The following is a 19,760-nucleotide window of genomic DNA, read 5'->3' on the forward strand; positions in this document are numbered from 1 at the left end:
GCAAGGGAATATTTTAAACTCTTATTGCTGGTTCTTTTATTTTACGCACACAGAAAAGGAGCATTGTTTCCTTTGCGAATGCTACTTTGTTGTAGATTTTTCATGCAACTTCACTTTGAGCAGATAATGGTGTTTAAGATGTCTGCTCATTGCATCAAATGCAGAAAGGATTTTGCAAATTGTAGTCTGATGTATGGAATATTCAACCACATCTTAAAGTGTGATGGACATGTATGGTGTGCAGAGATGCATATTCTTTTAGCATCTCCTTGGGGTTGAATGTGTCAGGAGACCTGTTGTGTTCTGATTAAATGTCAAGTCATTGCCCATTGGGGCAAAATGAAGAGAAGACATGCAAAAATTAACAGTTCTATGTTAATATGAAACCTTAAGGATTAATTATCTCCCATATAAGAGAGATGAGAGCTGATGGCATAACTCAGGTTCTGCTAAGGTTCTGCTTTGCTTCTACCCTCTAATGTTTGGCTAAGGATCCCAATTTGCAAGTTGGTATTTCAGAACACGCAGTTAATGTATTAGTACTATACAAGCAATCAATGTGTTGGCTTTCTTGACTTCGAGATCACAGAATCTGAGTAGAAAATGTGCAGAATTCAACTTTCTTTAAACCTGGACAGCTCTTCAAAATGTTTGTATGTACTGTCTCTGTGAGCATGCTCTATCTCTGTCCTTTTAACCGTCCTTTTCACAACAATTAGAGTAACTTCTCATCTATTCAGGTGGAGTTATTCTTAGTGAAGGTGAACATAAAAAAAAAAACATTTTCTCTAGTTAAATATTTCCTTTTATCTAGAAATGTTTTCTGCTTAGATTGTCCTGGCATCGCTGTGTGGAAAGAAGTGGCTATTTTAGTCATCTTGTAATGTAGTTTTTTAATAAGAAATGTTACCTTTATTGACTTATTTTTAATGACTAGGCCTGTGCTGAACCTCTTGGGCACTCTTGTTTTGCCATGAACTCAGTGAGTATTTTGCAAATTTCTTTGCAGGCGTTAGGCTTCTTCCATCTACCTTTGAGGCACGAAGCAATTCAAATTATGGGCTATAGAAGAATTGAATAATTAAGTGTTCTAGTTAAAAAGCTCTGGGGACTTGCTTAAGATATAATTTTTTGAAACACCCGTTTTTACAGTGTTGTGTGGTTCCAGGTGCATGGCAACAGTGGCAATTTTTCTGGTGGAATAATTGCTTAGGTGCAAGTTTAATTAGTCCTCGCTTTCTTTCTGATTTCTCATAATAGCTCATGCTTGTTCATTTTGTTTTATATTTTGCACACACTGATGTGTGTTTGTAAGTAGATGCTTATGCTGCCACCTGCATACAGTAATCAGCCTGTGCAACTTCAGGGATGGACTCTGATGGCATCAGAACCAGTGCTTAGACCAGGGGATGTGCTGAAGCATGATTTTATCAGCCTTGATATAAATAGATCTGATATGTAGATATTAAAAAACACATAAAGCAAGAGCTACGAGAGCAAACTTCAGTGAAGAACCACCCCTGCTTGGGAGATCTGATAGGTGAGAAAGCAGCATGAGTTTCCTGACTTCAGCCTAATGTGTCCTGTTGTGACAGACTGCTGCTAGTCCCATCTGAATGGTTACCAGATAAGGAAAAATACAATCAAAGGAACGCTGTAATGTTACCAGAAGCTAATCAGTGCAGCGTGGTACTGGCCATAAATTTGACATGGTGGTTATAACGGTTTTCTCCTCAACAATTACACACCATATGACTCTGAAAATGACTGCGAGCCCATCTGAAATATCTTTATAGTGAAGTGTTAGAAAAAGAACAGAAAAATGGAATGAGGAAAACAAGGACAGCTATTTGCATTTATTTTTCTTGGTCTATGAGAGAAGGCATATGGGAAACTCATGTGGGGGGATGATGCATGCCCCATGGCCACAACTGCACACAGAGCTAGAGACCAACGCTTCCCGTGGTCTGTGCTAAGAGGAGCTGAGCGCATCACCAAAAGGCTGTGACTGGGGCAAGCCAGACTATCCAGGTACATGGAGCTTCTTCCTGGCGTGTCCTGCGCTGTCCTCTTTAGGTCTCCATCAGTGCTCAACTCAGTTTAGTGGCTGCCTCAGGATCAGAACTGTGACCATCAGCAGATACCAGTAGCTCCATCTGGCAAGGCTTTGGGTTTTTTCTTTTCCTAAGTTTTTTCCTTACTTGCTACTAATGGAAATATCTTCTTCAGAATGCTCTTGTTTTTTTTTTTTTTTTAATCGTAGTAAATCCTTTGCTGTAAAATTGTCATTAATTCAATACACTGCAGGAAATCCTGATTCTAATTTGGCTGAAATCAATCTACTATTCTTTTATTTAAGCATCAAAAATTGCATTAGTAAAAATAAACAGAAAATTTTTGTGTTGCAAGCTGGAATTAGATTGGGTATTTCCATGCAGTCTGGTGACTGGGTGCTGTTCTGGAAAGAGGTGCAAAAGTACAACTAAATAAAAAATGCTGATGTGCTGAAAGTTAATGCTGTTTTACTTTGCTGTAGAGGGAATAAAAAGTCACAATCTGCTTTAGTGGGAGCAAACTCAGTACCTTGAAATTCATTATCTTCCCTGGCGGTTTGCCTGCTTTACTCCGAAGCTTACTTTGGTTCCCTAAGAACATTTTCAATGCAAAAATACTGTAGAAGGAAGCTGAATACAATGACTTAAGTTCTTCTAACTCTTGAATTCTTACCAGTGTGATTTGACCAGGACACGTTCAGGGTACTAAACTTCCTTTTTCAGTGTTGCAGTTTTTTTTCTTTTCCCTTTTAAACACGTGTTTTTTCTCTCCCTCTCCTACAAGCAGATGGTCTCCAGTTACATGCGGGAGCTTCTATTCCCTAGGTTGCTACGCAACAAAATGCATCCTATCTGCATCCTTTCTGTGCTGTATCCCGTTTCCGTTCAACAACTCAAAATAGCCAGCTTAGTGCTTCAACACGCTGCTTCCTCTTTTCTGCAGAGTTGAATATCTATCAAGTATCTTCCTGGGCTTCCTATCTCTTCCTGTTACAGCCTTGAAAAAAATGTGTTTGCCCTGAATTGATTTTCCTCATCACTTCCTATTTACATCAGTCTGCTTAGTGCTAAGGCAGGCAAAACATATCTAAATGAGTCACGCAGCTGCTAGCCCATTAAAAAAAAAAAGTGTCAGCCAATTGTGTGATGTTTGAAAGCAAGATTCTTCATTGTTGTCAGGTGTGGGGTTCCTGTTTGTCCTTTTTATCGTGGCTTTGTTTCCCCACTGATACCAGAAAGTTGAAAACAAACTTTTCCTTTTTTGTTATTGAACTTATGAAAAGGAAAATATTAATCTCTGTCACAGTGAGGGAGAAGATGGTGAGATAGAAACGGTTGCATCACTTGCTCTGGCTGATGATGGGGTGAACTTTTTGATGGGTTTTCACTTTGCTTCTCTGGATTGAAATTGCAAGTGTTTTATCAGGTACTTGTTGAGAAGAATTTACAGCTGTTACTCTAAGTTTTGCATGATCTAAACTTATGTTCTACTGTTTAATGGTGATCAAACTAAGTACAGTTACTTTGTACCCTTGTGAACTTTGTTTAGGTGGACTCTATTCCTCCTTTGACCTCATATTGGCTTTCCCTATATCAGGGAATGTCAGCTTTGGGGAACCTCTTTTCCTTACTGCTAATCCTACAGATAAGTTTCCTTTAACCTATTAAATTATTTCACCGAATTTGCTCAGTCTGAAGTTGAGCACGTGGCCTGTCCACAACTGTGCTTCCTCTACTCAACAGAGAGGCAGGCACTTTCAGTCAATGAGTTGTAGTAATTCATTCACTAAGATAGATGGGATGAATCACTGGTACATGAGACTTCTGTTTCTGTAGCAGCTAAAGAAAATTTGGCAGACAGCTTGGATGAAACACCTTATTCTTGAGTTGCTGAAGGAAATCTGGGTGTTAGCAAACTTTCTTTGTGTCGTTCCAATATAATTCTATCTGTTGGCATCTGGTGCTGCCATGAGAGCTGTCTTTTCTTTCGTTCTGCCACCACCATCCAGCTCTGCTCCCTGGCCTGCTATCTCCCTGGGTCCAGCAGCACTGGAGCTGGAGGTCTGATGCTGGGCAGGTGCATGTGCGGCTGCCGGCCCCAACTTGTCTGGTTCCTGTGAATGCCTCTCTGCTCTTCCCCAGATTCTCACCTTCCTTTGTGGAGCCCCTGGGAGGGCTCTGGCAGCATCAGGCAGGCATAGAAGGAAAGGAGCTCTGCAGATATCGTAGGGGCTGGCTCTGCTGCATTTCTCATTTAGTACGGCCACCTCTCTGTCTGGGATCAGCAGCACAAGGCAGAGCAGCCAAATCAGATGTATTTCAGCTGAAGAAATGCAGTTGCTCTCAGTGTGGTTTTACATGCTGGGGTTCTTCTGCTTACTCTTTTTCCTTGTACCACCAGACTACACTGAAACCTGGCACTGTTAGAGGATGTCTTTTGGCTTTTCTTTGGAAATCTCAAATCAAGGCTGCTTCTACTTTGCTGTGGGTGGTGGTAACCTGTGCATAGGCTCTGCTGGAGTATGGTCCCAGGGCAGCTGCTTCCCCTCTGCCCTCCTCAGTGTGCTGCAGAAAGGAGGAGGGGACATGGGTTTGCTGCTCCTCCTGCTGTTTGCTGAAGTTCTGCTAGCCAAGATGCTCACTTTCCCCTCAGGAATAACGCTTTGACCAATTCTGGGTATAACGTAGTGCTTCTGATTATCCTGAGAGTGTCTCCACCTTGTAATGATCTCAATTGACTGCAGCCTGCTCTAGAAAGAACAGTAAATAATACACAATAACTATATTCATTTATATAGCACTATTTTCAAAATGCAGTGAATAATACAATAAAATGAATATGCAGAGGATCTTTCCCAATGGCATCTTTAGAAAACTTTGACATTAGAGCAGAAACAGAAGTGATTGCTGAAGTTCAGTGAGGTGTGGGGGCTGCTGAATGCTGACCGAAGGGCTGTGTATGTGGAAATGTAGTCTTAAGTGTTCATTGTGCTTTCTTCCTGCCTTAACATCTTGGAATGTATTTATTAAAAATAAAAGCGGTGAAGAGGAGAATAGTTATTAAGCAGTTGCCAGGGAATGTCCTTTTAAGTAATAAGAAGTGCTTTCTAATATCAGGAGAAGGGAGAGGAATTGAATTCCGGAGGTTTGAGGGAGTTCAGATTTGCTTTCACAGTAAAGGTAAGACTGGCTCTGCCCTGTGAGAAGGTGGAGGAATGCCTCTAGACAGGTGATGTCACCTGACAAGGCAGGATGTGAATTGGAAGCTGGAGGATAACTCATGTGATATGAGGAAGAAAGAAAACAAGCCAAAAAAAAACCAAAAAAAACCCAAAACCAAAAAAGGCAGGGCTAACCTTCACCTTATTCCTTCATTCCAATACGTCCCGTCAGAAGCACACATCTTCTGGCTTCCCAGGATCTGTGCACACAGCTTGTTTGAAAGATTAGGGCCCCGCAGTCAATAGATGCCAAACAGTCTGGTAGCAAGTGTGTTACAGCTGGCATTGCTTATTTTCTCAGTGTGCATTGTAACATGCACTGTTGCTTAAAGTCCAACTTAAGGTTTCTCAGCTCAAGCAGCAATTTGCTTTTACTGACATGGGTGAGTGTAAATCCAGGACAAATCATTCTTTTTGTAAATTATGCTGTTTTGTCTGATGTGTTTCCTTTTAATAAAACGTGTCACCATTAGTGCAGAATTATAAGAAATGATAGTGGCCAAGTTATTGCTCAGTAAAAGTTTGACTGTGAAAAAGATGCCTCCTCTTAAGTGAGCTCTATGATGATTTCTTCCAAATGGAGAAAGCATGCTTTACAGTAACCCATATGAAAAAGGATATTCTCAATCCTGTACTGATAATTAGAAGGTACAGAGAGAGGGTTATGATTCTGTAAAACTTGATAAGGAGCTCTGTGCTTTGTTCGTAGTGGAAAGCAACAGAGAGGAAGATGAGCATACATTAGCACACCTTCAGTTCTCCCAGGGCCGTGGAAGTCCAGGTTTCATGGATTAAAGGAGTTTGTTTTCCTAGGAATTTCCTGATGCAATCAGTATGTATTTGAACTTTCAGAAACTAGCAGGTACTTTTCCTGAGTGATGTTGTGGTTCTTTTATTTAGTCAGAGACTTACACTCCTGTTCTATGAATGACAGAACATACACTTAATGAGTATGGTCTAGCTCTGCTTATAACAATATGGAATTTATAATTCTTTTACAAATACTTTTAGAAACGTTACTAAACTTATCAGAATATATGTGGACACTCATGGACAAAGTCTTTTCTTCTGACATGGCCTGCAGGCTAGATAGATTTCTTCTTTGATCAAGATCTGCAGACCTGCTGCATGCTTGTGGAGTCAGAGGAACAACTGATTTCAGATTTTATCTTGTAAAAAGCTGAACTATTGGGAAAAATCTTTGTGTTGTCTTTGTCAGCATCAAAGAAATAATAAGTATTCCTGAAAGAAATTCCCTTCATTACGTTTAAAAAAGCAAAAACCAAAACAAGATAAAATGTCATCAGGACTAATCTCTGGGAATTGGGAAGGCCCAGTGATGGGAGGTCAGAGCAGAAAGCAGAGCTCACCTAACGAGATTAAATGATGTCCTCGCGTTGCTCTAATAAGCAATTTGCATTAATCATTTTCTGGTAGACTCAATAGTGTGTGTCCGTGGAGGGGATTTTCTTTCCCAAACATTGATTGCCATCATACACAGAATTACTTTCAATATATTTCTGATCATTTCTAGTACAAACATGAAGGTTTGTAAAAGGGAATGTTGTATGGCCAAACTAGAATATAAGCATCAGTTATGTCAAAGTGTTTCCATACCAGCTCTATCTTTATCATAGACGCAGTAATAGAAACTAGCGACCATGATAATTAGCAATCAATTTCAGCATTATGCAAATCTGCAAAGGAAAAGAAACTACTCCCAACATGTGGACCCTTTGCTTGAGAAATGAACTTCTTTTGTTTTGCTTCTTTGTGTAGCCTTGTCCTTTTGGACCCATTCAAGAAATTCTGTTTGGGAATTCATACTGACTGTGATGTGACTATGAAAACCAGTGGTACAGGAAGAAATACTGAGCAGAGAAATATTGATAGAGATGGGACAAATTCTAATTTTGCTACACTAGCATTCATATTTGAAATTAATGAGCCTCATCTAATATATATATTCATATAAATAAAAATCATGTTGTCATGCAGACAGACAGGAGCATTGTGCTGGCAGTTTAGCCGTTTCAGATGCAACCCATATATTATGGCAAGTGTTCTTAAGTGATGCAGCTCCAGGCAGTAGTTAAGTTGTTTCCTTCATCCCATGCACATTGCTCTTACTTCAAAACTGGGAAAGACTGGAACACTGGGAGTTCGGGTGGCAGTAGGATAGCTGTGTAGCCTTGTGGAGTTGAGCAAACCCGCTCAGTGTAAAGGGCCAGGCATGGTGGGGATGGCCTTCTGAAGGCTTCAGAGCAGCTTCAGTCTGCAGAGTTGCTAAGAGGTTGTGTACGTCCTTTAGTATGGTGTATTTACAGCATCCTGCCTGTATTTTCTCAAAGAAATTATGATTTGATTATCTTAAAAGTGCTTTGTCCCACACGTGGAGAATGTGTTATTTTGAATAGATTCACTAAGTAAACTACACAGCTGAAGAAGCAGTTATGTAAGGATATTGCTTCTGAGTCCAAAGCAGTACTTCTCAGTATATGTTTAAAAATATTTCTAATCCAAACTGTGTAGGAGGTGCTCACAAGGGACAAATAACTTAATATTGACATAGCCTTAAATATATTGAAAAGACATAAATCAGAATAATGAGATTCATAAATCTGTTAATATTAATGGGAAAACCTTTTGGGAAATGTAGTGTAAAATCAAAGAAAAAAAATGAACTTGAGATGTAAGCAATGACTCTAGTTAAATGAATAAAAAATTTGATATCTTGTTCCAGTGCTTTCTCAAGTTGGAAGAAATCTTTGCATCCATTGGAAACTGCTTATGACTTTAATGCTGTCATAAAGAACGTACATATTAGGAAAAAAAAGAATCACAGGTATCTCTAGAAGTCTGCTAATAAAAGTAAACCCTGGAACTATGTTTTGTTTTTTTGTAGTGGGGTTTTTTTTTTTTTTTTTGCATTGTGGAATGAGGAAAGCACCATAAAGCCTTTATTTCAAAAATTCTCCGCTATCAATAGATTGACTCCACACTGAATTTCAAGGCTATAAAGCTTTATTAGCAAGAAGAATATGTATATTGTTATTCATTTGTTCACACTGCAATGGTTAAGAGACTGTCAGCACTTCCTTTAAAAACCCCTATAATTTAACAGGAAATTCTAATGCATAAAAATCTATTCTAGGCTGCATTTGATCCTTAACCGTGTTTTCATAATTAACTATTTGGATGTTTTATCTTGAAAATAAGTGGCTTGTTGTGCCCTTAGAGGTGCATACCATCTTGTATGTGCTGCAAAGTATTCCTAATATCAGCAACTGCAAAAACAGCACTCATCTTTCTCCTACTTGGCTGACCTCTCTTGCCCATCTGCCACTGCTGCAAGGAAGTCCCTAACTTCTGTCCTCCTTTCATTTCCAGTTACCACATCATCTTTGATTTTATTTACCTTGCACGCTGCTGCAAACCTTTACCACACAACACAGAGCAATGTCTCCTGACTAAAACCACTCCTTTTGGCATTGAAAATCTTCCTTGGAGATCTGGGGGAGTGTGGGGCATATCCTATGGGCAGAGCTCCTCTATAGACAGGACTCACTGCAGCTTCCAATTACCTCAAATAATCCAGGCTTCTAGAATCACTGTGATGTTTGTTCAAGATCTAGTTCTGGCTGAGGGTGATGCACGAAGTGATGCTGACCTGGCCCAACCTGCCTTCTCTTTTGAACAGATACTGCTGTTCAATCTCATCTTAAACCCTACATGAAACCCAATAACTACTGTCGTGTGAAGAGACATCTGCATTGTTTGCGTGGGCTTCGCAGTCTCTTACTCAGGTAATTGATGCAAATAATCATTCCCTCTGCAAAATGCTGAGTTCTGTCATACAACTAATAGGTTCTTTTTGATGTAGCAAGAAATATTTTACCACTGGTGATTTAAATAGACACATGCACAATAAGCATCTATAGGCAGGATATTTCCTGACTGCTTGGGATAGACCTTATTACCAACGATGATTACAGATGTTGTATCTAACAAGCTTTCACATTTCAAATGCATTTGTTCAGAGCAGGGACCGTGCCTCTAAGATATTAGATAAACCCCTCTTGTGTACTCATAACTGATAAACTGCACTTTTCAGTGTTAAAAACAAGTTAGTAGAGAAGCTCTTATGTTAGAATATTCAATAAGTTTCTCAAAAATCTGTTTAAGATTTATAGAAATTTTTTTTTTCTGAGCAATTATAAGGTAAAATGCTCAGACTGTCTGTTTCTTAGTTGAGCTGTCTGAATGTGTTAATTTGAAAGACCCTATAATAGTGCTTGTCCCATTTCTTTAAAGCTTCTTCAAAGATGGTTCCTATTCACGTGTGACGGCTACTGTACATCAACAGTATTTTCAAATCTCAGATCAATATCCTGGATGTTTTCTGGGAAATTAATTAGTCTCACTGAGGGGTTACTTTCCTAGTACGGAAAAAAAACCCTTTGCTCTATTTGATATTGACTACATAGTCAACTGGATAGACACAATATTTACCCTCCTAAGAGGTCAATTTAAGCACTCCAGGCAATACAGTAAGAATGCACTTTTTTGCTGTTTCATTTGTAAGCATTGACCACCCACAGTCTTTGGTTAAGTTAAATTATATTCCAGGCTATTGCTCTGCTACCTGATTTTACTCAGATCTACCCTTGATTCTAGATTAGTCATTTTCTCATAAGGGATAATCCCTTTTCTAGCAGCAATACATCTAAAAATGTCTATTGCTGGAAGCAGACATTTTAAAAAGAGGAAATTCTGTGATCCAGTAAGGTTGTAAAAATATTAAAATCTTACAATATGTGTTATGAAAACATTTCACAATGATAATTTCATCCAGAACACAGATACTAGCACATCATGTACATTTTTTTCATACCCTTAATTACAAATCCTTAGGATTTTGCAGCATAGGAGTGAAGTAATATTTGTTGGGAGTCAAAAGCTGCAGTTCACATTTAGACAAGAAGCATTTCTGCAGGAACCTGCCTTATCCACTGCTAACTTCTAAAGTTTTGTCCTTTAAGACCGCAGAAAAAGTACATTTGTAGGATGTTTATGCCTTGTTAGAGTAGGATAGAATTAACTCAGAAATTGAATGCTTGACTGCCGCATCTGATGACTTGAAAACCACGTTTGATGAATGCTTTATTCTCTGAAAGCATTTCCTAACTCTGTATGTAAAACTGTGTGTTTTAGTAAATCCTCTGTGAAGGGTTTCTTAGATGATTTTGTTGCACGTAGCATAAAGTTAAAAACTCAGAAATTGTTCTGCAGTCATCTTCCGGCCTGTCTATTAAAAGTGGGAAGCCCTGTTGGGTTTTTCTTCCTATGACAGCTTGCCCATAACTCTTTAATCGTTTTTCCACAGCTGAGAAATGTTGGTTTTGTTTATTACTGAGAGCTACAATTCTGTGTTCTCTTCTTGGTATGCCCAACATGAATCATACTTTATAAACATCCTGTTGGTATTGATGGAATAACTGTCAACTTAATAAGACTTTGATGTTTTCCTGCAACTCGCGTGCACTAAGGGACAATGTTGATAGTCTTCAAAGTGCTAATGTTTAAAAAAAACCAACAAAAAACATAAAAACAACCAAACCTTCTCCATGAGTATAGGATGTAGACTGAAACATTACTTCATGCACTGCTTCTGAGGCATTCTAAAAACATAAAATAAAATTCTGACATATTTTGAAGTTCCAGAAGAAACTTCAAAATATACGGCATAAAATTTTAGTGTAGAGCTGATCTAAGGACTGCAACAACTGGTTTAAACTGATAATGTATGGTAGTTCAGAATTTCTTCTAAGAGCTATGGCTGAGCTATTCTGACATGATATTTCTTCTTTTTGTTGGTCTATGTGATTTTCTTATGGGCACAACTGACATCAGTTATGGATGTAATCATAGACATGTTATTTAGCAAATCATAGACTGTTATTTAGTACAAGTCGATTTCTTGTTTGTAAGGACCAAAAGCATTGCTTCATATAAAAATAGAGTTTTAGCATGATACAGTTTATAACACAAGTACTTTGAAAACAAACCATTCCCAGATCAGTCACAGAAAACCATTTTTATGAGTGGGTTTTTGTAAGCCAGACACTCCTTTAAAGATGACCCTGTGGAGTACAATAGATGGGACAAACAGTGAGAGACAAGTTTCAGATTGCTTTTGAATAACATCTAAAGCTTCATGGTGGCCCCTTTGATGTGACCCCAAGGGGACTGACCACCTGTGTTGCTTTGTGTGCTGATGATTTGTTAATCAGGAAAACAAGAAATGCAATATGGCCCCAAGTAAATCTTTCAGTAATCTTAGATGAGATTCAGATTTTTTTAATGATCTTTGTTCTTTTCTTTAAACAAAGCAAATAATTTCTTTAAGATTAACTGCTTAATTCTATGTTCTTGCATGCAGTCTTCTAAGAAAATTTTTCATATTTTACTTTTTTCTATATGCTACCAATATTAGAATGCATAAATCTTAGATTTTTAAAAGGGACAGTCATTACACATGGCTACTTCTTACTTACTTATTTAAACTCACTCAGGTTTTTTACTTCAAGTTGTTACCGATTGTTGAATGTATTTAAGTACTCACTGCTGTAGTACAATCTACCTGTGCCCTCACATTTTTCCTTTAAGAAATAAGCAAATGAGGGAAAAAAAAAAAAACAAACATTACTTATTATTTTGCAGTTGTTTAGGAAGGACTAAATGAATTCAACTGTTTTCATAGGATAATAAATGCTTATTTCTACACTCTTCCTTGTTTCCATGGATTCCAGTACTGATCCACAAGGCAATGAGACTTCAATTTTTATATTGGTGGTAAATCAACTGCGCTGCAGTAGTCTAAAGTAAATATCATTCCCTTCATAATTTCCTGAACATTAAAAAGATAGCTTTTTTTTTTCAGTTAAGAAGTCAAGTCAAGAAGGTAAATTGAATCTTGAATTTGAGTAACAAATTTCTGAATTTGTAAGCATCCTGGTGTTTAAGACGTCTGCCACTCACTTCCTCCTTTCCAGAGTGTTATTGCAAAAGGAGTAACGAGGAGATTGTTTCAAGTAAGCCTATAGAAATACGATAAGCTTGTCTTCTAGATTGAGTGTAAGGTTTCCTTGAACAGTGAAATTCTGTCTTAATTTCCATTTTTCTAGAAGAATTACATAAAGGAAAACCCATAACTGTTTTGATAAAGTCATAGTTAAAGTTTGTTAGATCTTAAACTACAAATATTCTTAGATGAAGGGCTGAAAGACTATGAAATAGTGGTTGTGTTTGAACAAGTACACAAGGCTGGGCTCAGATGCAGATGGGTTATACAGTTATAGAGAGGTTTCAAGTCCTTGATGAATTGGTTGGTTTTAGAGCAGCAACCTGATAACATGTGGTAGAATACACTGATATCAATGTATGACTTAGTTCTGCTAATTTAGGACACAGGCATCATCAGAGGATGTATGACATCATTTTTTATTCTGCATCTTTTGTATCCAAGAGGTTTTTTACCTCTTGTTTTCTGACTTAATGAGATGGGTGTCTAGATAATAAGTCTTCTCCTTTGTCATGGAATCTTTGCCCACATGCAGTGCAGCGTCCTGCCTGGGCACTGAGTGAGGCAAAGAAGAAAAACTTTCAGTAGTAGCAGCATCCAAATTTATACGCACTAAAGGGAGAGTATAGTTAAATTTGATGGGTAAACTTCTCCTACTGCTTTGTTCTGCAAGTCTTACTTGTAGAGTGTATTTTTATTTCCAAGTATGATTTTTGTGGTGCAGTTTCATGGTAAAGATCTGCATATGGTCACTTACATACAGGAATTTCTACCTAAATGCTAATGCAAGTTCACAAATTCCACTTAGATTCACTTCCTTGTAGAGATGTGTTCTCTTTTCAAGTGAAGTGCTGCCTTTTTTACCTTCAAATTTACCATTGCGTAAATTTACCATTGGGATTAATCTGGTTATTTACTCTCGATAATGGAAATAAGACAAAGGGGAAATGTTTTTCACACTGAGCAGGCACCATGTTCTTCTGGTACGAGCGTTCTTTTCCTTTGTTTTTGAAACAATCTTTTGATTTCTTAGGCTTTCCTTTCATGACATTTAGGAGGAAAGGAGGAAAGGAAACTGCTGTTGAATATGAGATGCCTGGGATTTCTGTTTTATTATACTTTTTAAATATTTGAACTCTGCTTCAGGACGGAACAAATTAGAGTTGAAACTGCAGGGTGGGTAAGTAGTTTCAAGGCTTCTTTATTTGATTTTCAAAAGTCCGTATTTACTCTCCTCCATTTTAATGTGAAGTACCTTTCTGCTGAGTCTAAACAGCCTTTTTATTGGTGATTTCTAATGAGCAGTTACCTGCACAGCAACTGATAATTTTCATTACTAAGTCTTTAAAAAAAAAAAAAAAAAGACAAAAAAAAGCCAGCTACTAACAAAAATTCTTTTCCTCTGCTGTGTACCTTGAAAGACTTATGAAAACTTTCTTCACGCACTACTTTATTTTTTTTATTTGTTCTATTTCACAATGCAGTTTGTATCTTCATTTCAGCTTAAACGCCCCCTTAACACAGCATCTTCTCTCTTCCTCGATAAGAAGCAAGCCTAGTGGTAGATCTGTATGTTGTATTTTATTCAGTGGAACATTGGCACTCCAGGCAGGTACCTCCCCTCAGTCCCAGCTCAGTTCCACTACAAACTCATGCCCAGTTCATATACTTGCAACAAAATGTATAATCTCCTCGTAATTGTATTGGTCATATTTGCTGTACAATGGAAACAAACTTGAGAGATTCACAGGTTCACTAGAAGGGCAACTGATATGAAACTCATTTCCTAATATATTTTATCTATGCCAGCAATGCGATGGTTCTTATGGACAGGGAACAATAAAGCTAGTCAAAAAGATCATTAAATAACTCCCATGAAGTTATAATAATGCATTAAAACACGTACCCTCTACAGTGCACCTTGCATCACAAAGCCCCTTAATTCATCTGCTCTTAGGCAACAAGCAGATCAGTGACCATAAATCTACTAGCTATGCTCCAGCACTGTATTTTCTCCTTTGCTCAGAGTTTCTGGGCTACTGTGAAGAGAAAACCAAAATCTTGCAATAAGCTATCGTGTATTGCAAGTGTTCAAAGCTAGGAAAATTACTTTGAACAAGGCAGATAGAAGTTCTGATTTTAAACTTCCATATTAAAGTCGTAATGATCTGCATTTTTGTACATAGCTTTGAAAATCCCCACTGTGGAATCATGCACTATCAAGGGTCATTTTAATAACATTGATTGTTAAAAGACACAGTTCCCAGTGTAAAACAAGAACTCATCAGAATTCAGGATAAAGCTGATTACAGAGGAATGCCTAAAATTGAATATTAAGAAGATTAAGAAGAGCTGGGTATCAGTGCTATATTCCAAAGGGAAATCCATGATGTGCTCACTGTCCCAATCAGCGGTACCCAAAGGCAATGAGTACCTCTGTGAGTGTACCCTACTGGAGAGGCAACTCTGAGAGTTTGGCCAAGGGTAACTATAAATATTAAAACCTTTATTATCAATGTTTGATAGAAACATAAAAAATTTATAGTTGTATACAAATTCTTTCTTTTACAGAGGAGACACATGAGATTTTATAAAACCCCTGTTAAGTCACTCTTTCATTTTTTTTCTTTCAGACGGAACCTAATTATTTCTGCCCAAATTCCTTTCTTCAATAGAGGTAGTATCGTCCAAAAAAAGCAAAATAGAATGAATAGCTGAAGCCCTATATAGAGCTAATAGTCCTGTATCAAGGTTGTTCAGATAGGCTGCTTTGCTATGTTTTGTTTCTTTTTCTTCCTTTTTTTTTTATTCCCAGTCCCCTAGCCCTTCTGCCTCCTTTTGTTATTCAGTATGTGTTTGTCACAGACTGTCTCTTGTTTAGAAACAAATGCATTCAGACATCTTTGGTACTTACAAAAGCATAGTCTCATATTATGGCAATCATTAACATAACAGTAACACACAAGAGTTGTTCCAGCATATTGAAAAACCTGTGAAGCTTTCAGTGCACTCAGTGACTGTATGAGATAGCAATGAAAGGCAAATATCTACCTAAATGTGAATTTCCACCTCACTGTAACATCTAAATGGAATTACATCCCGCGTTGTTGAGAAGATTCATTAAAGGGACATAGAATCTTAAGACTGAGTACCGTCTTGTTTTGTAGTGGGAAGCTATGTGGGATACTGCAACCTTTACATATTTAAAATATCATTATTGTAACGTAGAGTGAATCAGCCCTGCACTATTTATGTTTATGGTGTAATAAATACAGTGTGCCAAGAAACTATCTTGGAAGAGGCTGTAGTAAGGGAAAGCAGATCTTTATTAATTGCACTAGTAGCATTAGAGGAACTCATTTTATAGTTCTTTATGTAGTACACAAGAAATCAGGAAATAAAAGATCTCCACGTTTTACTTTAGCTTTCTGCCTTCTCAGTTGATATTTTTGAAGAGACCAAATAGCACTTAACAAGACCCTTTTTCCCTTCCTAGCATCATCTCCAGTAAGGTCCCTACTCAGCTGACTCTCTGTGGCACTCAGCAACATATAATCAATAATGATCTTTTCAGTTGGTTGTGTGCCCTATGCAAGTCTATTAATGTTGTTGCAAAAGCATTTGAGGTATATTTTAAGTGGCTATCTTCTATTTCTGTGTTCTTAGGTGTCCTGCTCTCCCATATAATTTGCACTACCGTGCTGCCGTAGCCCAATGATAGCTAGCAGACCTGTAGAAAATAATATGAATTGTTTAACTTGTCAAACAAACTAGGCTTTCATGGCCAGCATGATGTGTATATGTAACTGTATAAAACTGTGGATTTATCTGTATTTTGAGCAAAAATGCACTAACTCACCATAGATATGGAATTAGACGTAGCAGTTTGTTCACGAAGGCACTACTACTGCACTAAGTTATAATGTTCAGTTGTATTGCTTGTAAGTTCATTTTATTTTGAATAATAAATGCCACAAATATCAACACTGTGAATATCTCAGATTCCTGTTTCATAAGTCACTCTATCTTTGAGTAGACAAAGACTGTAATACGCTTTGCTGCAACCTAAGACAAAGTAGCCTATTGCAAAGAATTTCAGTAAATGCCCATGGACCCCCTGAGCTGTAAGTGAATGTTTTTGAATAACACCAGTAATCTAAAGGTAATTAAAGTAGTTTATGCAAGGAGCAATAAACAGCTATTGTTGTCTCTACAGAACATCATGCTTTGTGCAGATAATGTTTTTTTAGCCTTCTTGTTGGTTAGAAAAAAATAAAATCAGGGACTGCTAGTCTGAAGGAAACAAGGACAAGATAATAACTAGAGATGCAAATAGTGCCTGTGCTTTGGAATAGTACAAATTGTTACAACAATCACAGAGAAAGCTGTACAGAGGTTATAAGATGGCAAGTTAATGCAATGCTTAAAAGAATTAGAGTGTTGGAAAGACCTAAATTACAAGAGCAAAGAAATGAAAATACAACTTAATAAGAAACAAATGCTGCATGCTGTGTATTAACAGTGGAACGCTTGCAGAAAATATAGAAAGTCTTTGTTTACTCAAGCCTGAATCATGGGCAAAGGTTTACATAAACTCTGCTTCTTTCCTGATCACAAGTATGGGGAGTCCTGTGGGACTGTATCGTCAATAGGGCTTTTCAGTCACGTGAAATGACTTGCTTCATGTTTGGATTCAGACATTTGGGTAAAACTTGTTCCTGTCATTGTTAGCAAAAAGCACCCATTTTATTACTGGGGCCAGAGTCCTGCTAATGTATACCAGGCACCTCTGTTGGTGCTACTGGTTTCAGTGGCAGCAGCATAGAGTCCTGAAGACAGGATCCGTCTCAGGACCTCAGCCCTTGCTCCTGTACGTCAGCACATGGCTGTGTCTCTCTCCAAGCAGTTTCTTGTGCTCTCACATACTGAAAGGAATGAGCTTTTGTCTTGTGCGCAAAGGATGATACAGGGTGGCAATAAAAGTTCTCTTTAATGAGTACAGAGCAGATTCTGCTTTCAGTAATGCCATTTTACTTTCACTGGGGTTGAAGTCGTTTTGCCTCTTTTATCAGGACTCCACCTTAAGTCTTCATCTTTTCCAGAAATCCAGTCTTTGGTAAGATAGGTGACACGACATATCTTACTTTAACCTTTATAACAGAAGGGTTATATAGAGAGGGATGTTAGAGTGGGAGAGGAAAAGGCACCAGTAAAGTACTGAGGCAGGTGATATAAGCCCTTACTGAAGTCTGTGGTAGTTTAGTGAAAGTAACTCAGACAAAATAAATGTTTCACTCAGAACCAAGATATGGCTGACCCAGTCTCAATGTCTGCAGCATTAAAATAACCTTCTCAAAGGGAAGGCAGAGAATTACATACTTTCTTTCAGCTCTACAAGAGGGGAAAAAAAAAAAAAAAGGCAAGTAATTCTTAGAAGTGTCTAATGTTGGTTTAAAAAAAAAAAAAAAAAAAAAAGCATGGTAAATACTTGATGGATTGAATTCATTCCCCTTCTTGTGTGCTGACATCCAACACACTGCACAGGGAGATTCTACAGAAACGCTGCACAGGATGGGATGTTTCTTTATGGCATTTCCGTGTGCTTTAAATCTCTGAAGAGTTTTCTGTGTGTGTTTTATATTGAGTCATTAAGTACAAAAACAAACTTATTCACAAACCAACTTTGATCTAAGTTTCCTGCAATTTATCTTTGCTGTCTATAGCATGCTCTGAAACCCTACCTGATTGTTATTAGCTCCCCAAATATTTATATCATTTCAGGTAATCAATGCTTATCACAGTTAATACAGATGTTACAATTTCCTCAAAGAAAGGCACAGTCAGCATAATAACATTTTAATTATTGCAGCATATGTTTTCAAATAGGCCTTTTGTTTACAGTATCAATTAAACAGAGTAGCTGTATATATCTGATTAATAGATGGTATTAAAAAATATTGTACATGTAAATTACAGCTTTTCACACTAAATATATATGAAGCAATAAGGCAGTGTCTTGGAGGTATTAATGTTCACTTAATTAATTTAAATCATGTTGCTAGTGCTGTTTTCTGTTCCCATTCCCTCATGCTTGTGCTCTCTACAGGATGTTTTTCATTCAACTGCTGTGTAAAACAAATTTGCTTGTGGGGGTTTGGTGATACAAACCATCTGACTGGCACCAGTACATTAGTTATTCTACGTATAACTGAAAACACAAATGTAATATTTGGAAAATAGAGATAGCAGCATCTACTGGTTAGAAAGACATGTTTTTCATTATGGAGTATGGTGGAAGTTCAGTAGAGAACATGCTGAGCCCCTCTGTCCCTCATCTTCCTGGCGTCTTTATGGAGTCTTTTACTCCTTGCATCTTTTTGAAGCTATCTAAAGAGAATGAAGTATTTCTTTAAAATATATATAAATAAAATTAAAATATGAATGAACTGCTGTTTTCTCCACTGCGTTAAGGAGGGAATTTTTTTCTCTTTTTTTCTTCTCCATGTACATTTATACTACAATCCCTAGTGGCAGTACACCATCACCTTAACCAGAAGGGATCAATCTTTCACCAGGAAGACCAATTAGTGCGGTGATTTTCTGTACCTTAACTTCCTCAAATCTCTGCAGTTTGAAATCTGCTTCACCTGGAATCTAAAAGTTGCAGCTGTAAGATACCTTTTGTCACAGATTTTTTTCTATGAGTATCTGAGAGAAACCATCTTAAAGGATCTTTGGAGAAACTTTTCATTAAGGATATAACAAGCATACCTTGCTAGTTCAGGGATAGGTTTCTCCCATGATATTTTTTAATATCTTTTTTTATCTGATATTTGATAGCCTACAGGTTTAAAAAACAACACACAAGCAGTGAGTAGTATTTCCCGTGTACAAAGACTATTGACCATAAAAATGCTTTGTAGTCAGGAGGAAGATGGTTCAAACATGAAATGCTCTTACCATAAGGTTTCACAAGGATCTAGATATTGGCCTCTCTATATATTTCAGCATTTTTATGTTGATGGGAATACAAGAATTGATGTATTTACCTGTTTTAGTAGTCTGACCTTTGATGGCAACCTCATTTTGAGCTGTAGTACAAGTCTTATGTGCGTGTCTCACTATAAGCTACTGTGGAACACAGGAGGGTGATGCCAGACATCTCTAGTTTAACCTTCTAAACTCCTCAATATAATATGTTAATGTATGTACGTGCTTATATTCTTGGTGCTTCCAACTCAGCATTCTTACAATGTTCAAGTTTTTTCTTGCAATTTCCTGCTTTCTGGAGTTAGTGGATTAATTAGAAGCCTACAACATCCTGAGTGGAATGGGAATACAAGATCATTGAGCCCAGCTCCTTGCTTCACACAGGACTGTCCAAAATCTGCCTGAGAGCAC

The 19,760-nt window shown here is 37.6% G+C and overlaps 1 long non-coding RNA gene across 4 annotated transcripts in view; it reads left to right on the forward strand.

Moving 5' to 3' along the window:
* LOC125694205 (uncharacterized) overlaps positions 1 to 16,328 on the forward strand; it is a 41,104-nt gene extending 24,776 nt beyond the window's left edge. For 2 of the 4 annotated variants that reach the window (XR_007377455.1, XR_007377453.1), the window contains 4 exons: positions 8,019 to 8,120; positions 8,976 to 9,081; positions 13,393 to 13,539; positions 14,993 to 16,328. This is a non-coding gene — a long non-coding RNA (uncharacterized LOC125694205). The remainder of the gene's footprint in view (positions 1 to 8,018; positions 8,121 to 8,975; positions 9,082 to 13,392; positions 13,540 to 14,992) is intronic. The other 2 variants (XR_007377454.1, XR_007377452.1) reach the window with 1 other exon arrangement.
* Positions 16,329 to 19,760: the final 3,432 nt, after the last annotated feature.

This window comes from Lagopus muta, chromosome 5 (assembly GCF_023343835.1).
Source record: "Lagopus muta isolate bLagMut1 chromosome 5, bLagMut1 primary, whole genome shotgun sequence".
Classification (NCBI taxonomy): domain Eukaryota; kingdom Metazoa; phylum Chordata; class Aves; order Galliformes; family Phasianidae; genus Lagopus; species Lagopus muta.